This window comes from Echinops telfairi, unplaced genomic scaffold (assembly GCF_000313985.2).
Source record: "Echinops telfairi isolate 266 unplaced genomic scaffold, ASM31398v2 ScPeMD7_4;HRSCAF=17, whole genome shotgun sequence".
NCBI lineage: Eukaryota > Metazoa > Chordata > Mammalia > Afrosoricida > Tenrecidae > Echinops > Echinops telfairi.
The window spans coordinates 39,474,855-39,479,153 of NW_022103900.1; the positions used below are offsets into that span (position 1 = coordinate 39,474,855).

Genomic DNA, 4,299 nt, shown 5'->3' on the forward strand with positions numbered 1-4,299 from the left:
GTCTGGGGTCTTAAAAGCTTGAAGGTAAACAAACAGCCATCCAACAGGGAAGCAAATAAGCCCACATGGAAGAGGCACACCTGCCTGTGTGGTCATGAGGTGTTGATGGGATCAGGTATCAGATATCAAATGATACAAAACAAACAACTATATCGATGTGAAAGAGGGGGTTTGGAGTGGAGACCCAAAGCCCAACTGTAGACAATTGGACATCCCCCACAGAAGGGTTATATGGAAGGGGTGACTCAACCAAGGTGCAGCAGAGCACCGATGAAACACACATCACCCCTCTAGTTCCTGAGTGCTTCCTCCCCGCACTATCATGACTCAGTTCTACCTTACAAATCTGGCTAGGCCAGCGAACACACATTGGTACAGATAAGAGCTCTTGACATATGGAATTCAGGACAGACATACCCCTCAGGACCAGTAGTGGGAGTAGCAATATCATGAGGGGAGAGGGATGGACAGGGAGGGGAAAGGTTGGATATATAGCACCACCACCCCCAAGGGGATGAATAACAGAAATGTGGGTGAAGGGAGACGATGGACAGTGTAAGATATGAAATAATAACAATACATAATTGATCAAGGATTCATAGGGGAGGGGAGGGGAGGGAGGGAAAATAAAAGGAGCTTATATCAAGAGCTCAAGTAGAAAATGTTTTGGAAATGATGGTGACAACATATGTAAAAATATGTGTGATACAATGGATGTAAGGAATGTTATAAAAGTTGTAAGAGCCCCCAATAAAATGATTTAAAAACCCAACAACTTCTTGAGGCTTAGCATCCGGTCTCCAGATGGTCCCTCTTGGCTTGATAAATTCCCACTCATTAGCCTCAGATTTCCCCTTAGGTTTGCAAAACACGGGAAGGGTAAAGAGTACAGTTTTGTTTTACGTCTTCAATTGGGTAAATAAAAGGCTGGATACTCATATCAGCACCAAAACAATGTCTTGAAATGTCACTGGATTGTCAGATCCAAGACACAACTGTCCTCCTACACCAGCCTAGGTCTGGGAGCCTTTCCTGCACTGATCACTCCTCTCCTGGAGCTGGAACCCAAACACTAGCCTGAAAAAGATCCGAACATCGTACCTGCCCTCTCTGCAATCTCCTTCCCTCGCATCTCCCAAATGCCTAAAATTCCAGTCCGGTTCAGAAGATAAGCCTGTGGCAGGCAGCCAGGATGGGAACCCAGACAACCCAAAGCTGATAGCACATCAAAGAAGAAGCAGGGGTAAACATGGAGGGAGGTTGGCAGGGGTGGGAAGGACCCAGCTCAGGAGGCTTTAATGAGTTGGGCTAAGAGTAGAGAAGATGTTGGATGCTGTCAGTCAGGTCAGTAGTATGAAACCTGGTCCCACGCCAATTTCACCATTATTGTTATGTTTGAGCCCACTGTTGCTGTCACTACGTCAATCCATCTCCTTGAAGGTCTTCCCTTTTTTTTTTTTTTTTGCAGACCCTCCACTTTGCCAAGTAAGGTGTCCTTTTTCAAGGTCTAGTCCCTCCTGATAATGCGTAAAATCTGTGAAGCGAAGTCTAAGGAGTATTTTGCCTGGGTTGTCTAGAGAAACAAAAGCAGTGAGACTCATATGTATAAGAAAGATCGTTATATCAAGAAGGCATCCCAGCCCAGTCCTGCTTAAGTCCATGGGTCTGATGCTCGCTGGCGCCCTCTTCAGACTCACGTAGCAGTGGGTCAATGACACAGAAAGGTGACGTGTGATGCAGGAAGATCACAAGCAGTGTGTGATGAGTAGAGAGGATCCAAGATCAATGGAAAACATGGCAGGGCACCAAGAATTCTTAGGGTTGATCAACCCTCATAGGGCCAACCCTGGAAGCAGGCACAGAATCCCAGCAAGCAGGAAGGCAAAGAAGCAGAGCAGAAGTTCCCAATTTCTGTCTTATAAAAAAGGCTACATCCCCAAAAAGGCATCATCAGGCTATGACCGGATCGACAAATGAGACTCCACCCCTACTCAACTGTAAGTTGACATAAAATCTAACCGCACAGACACACTTCCCCTGGGATTGATTTGCTTTTTCTTATAACAATCCATAGTATCTGAATATTCTTTGAGAACACCATAATGCAAATGTATACAAATTCTTCTGCAGACTTCTTTATTCATTGTCCAGCTTCATGTGTATATGAAGTTATAGAAATTACCTTGGCTGTTCAGTGCTCCAAGTGCCATCTCTGTTCTTTGATACTTTGATAGGACAGCTGTAATCATTCATCTGTGACTGCCCATCTTGCCTCAGTTTTATAAGCGTTCCCAAAATGTGATGAGAATGAGTGGCCCACAGATGAAGAAACGAAGGCTCTAAAGCCTCATAGTTATGGAAGCAGAGAGTTAGAATTTAATTTTGAGTCTACCGGTGGCTGTTAACGGATACCAAGTCATCTTCCTAAGGAGCCTTGAGAGGTATGCGAGTGGAGTATCATCGCATAAAAAGTGTGCGGGCTAAACAAGAGTTAAGAGGAGAGCTTCTGGATGGACCAGGACCACCAGACCCATGCTGGCATCCTCATTCCATACCCTACCACTACCCAGATCTCCACTTTACCTAATCAACCTCTCACCTGAGCCCAAACTGCTCCATCCTGTGTCTGCCCTTGACTTTTGCTTACACGCAGGCTCCTACACAGCAAATGCACAAGCTGAATTCTGATCTCTAGGCTGTAAGGGCAGGAGGTAGGGGTTCTAGCTCATTGTTGCTCACAGGTTTGGCACACTGGAGGTGAGCTGACCAAATTCCTTCAAAAGTCAGTCAATAAGGAGAGGATACCAAGGCCCAAGATCACACCACAGGTTGGGTATCAAACCAGGGATAGTCTAATCCAGCTCCCATGCTGTGCTCCTTCCCTGCCCTGTTCCATTAACCTCATGTTGGGCATTTGGTGACATAGCAGATGCAATCTAAAGGCTGCTCTCTGCCAGGCCCAGCTCCCTGCCTTCGGGAAGCCATGCAAATGGCGATGTCGGGGGTGGGGTGGGGGGGATGTAGCCAGGGAAAAACATGGTGGTTGGCTGGGCCCATACCACAAATACATAAAGAAAGAAGAGGAAGGTTTACTTGAAGATGAAGTAACTGAATCAGAAGAAAGCCTTACATTTGGTGAAAAGGTTGAATGACTTTCCAAAGGGTCCTGAGAGCTGGGCAGACGGCAGCCAGTGGCAGTACAATTTCCCTAACAGTATTTACCACTATGTTTTTATAAATCACTACGGAATTTTCAGTGTATCGAGTTACATGGATGGAGTATGAATGTGAAGTAGACTAGGATTTTTCTAGCACACTGAGAATCAATGTAGATACTGCTATTGCCATGAAGTGTCAGGGTGTTGGTATGTCAGTATGTTGGAGCAGATGTACTGGATTTAGCAGAAACTATGATCACATCTGCAGATGGTCGACTTTATGAGCCAGCAATATTTGATCTTTCACCACAGCTAGGGGAGGGGCAAAGAATGCTGTAGCTGATACCGGGTCAGCTGTGAGGAGAGCATTCACCTTAAGATGTGATATTGAAGTGCTTTTAAAGGTGCATCAGCAGCATTTCCACCACGGGAAGATGATTCATCACCGCCTCCAGATGCATGCAGAATTTGACGCCATCTATACGTCAATAAAGTAGAAGGGCATCTTCCCATAACTGTGGGCAAGGGAATTCCACATCCCCAAGGTCATGCTCACTTGGCAGCCCTTGTCAACCATGACTCTTACAACTTCTAGCGTAGATATAAAATAGATTTGTCTTTGGCAAGCTTGTGCTAGGAATTACGAATCCTTTGGATAGAACACAGAAGGTTGCTGTAGATCACAGGCCAATGTTCTAATACTTTATTACAGTCATGCCGACAAAATTGCAGCCATCGCCCATCCCTTTTCTGTGACAGAAAGGGAGCATGTCGGTAACCACACTGCCGGCAGCCATGGAGTCTCTGGGAGATTTATGAAATAAAATCTCAGTTCCTTATGGTGACATCTGCCACTCGGGCTTCTCTTTGCAAGATTTTTGAGTATTGTTGGAGGAACCTTTTCAACAAGTAGCATACTCCGTGGACTTGGGAATTTGATTGTTGAAATAATTTCCTGTTGTTTCGGACTTGGAGCCCACAAACCGGTCCATTCTATCCCCTTGAAGGATGGCCTCAGACCTAAAGCCCTTTTCAAAACAATACAACATTATGTAATCTATTCAAAGAAAAGAAAGTATGAATGAGAAGCATTCATAAGAAAAAAGGAAGCAAGCAAACAAGCTAGCCCCAAACTGAAACC

The 4,299-nt window shown here is 45.2% G+C and overlaps 1 protein-coding gene and 1 pseudogene across 12 annotated transcripts in view; one reads left to right on the forward strand and one right to left on the reverse strand.

The window, feature by feature from the left end:
* Positions 1-4,299, reverse strand: part of BIN1 (bridging integrator 1) — a 97,547-nt gene that overhangs the window by 58,455 nt on the left and 34,793 nt on the right. The window lies entirely within an intron of this gene.
* Positions 3,100-4,243, forward strand: LOC115872325 (annotated as a pseudogene).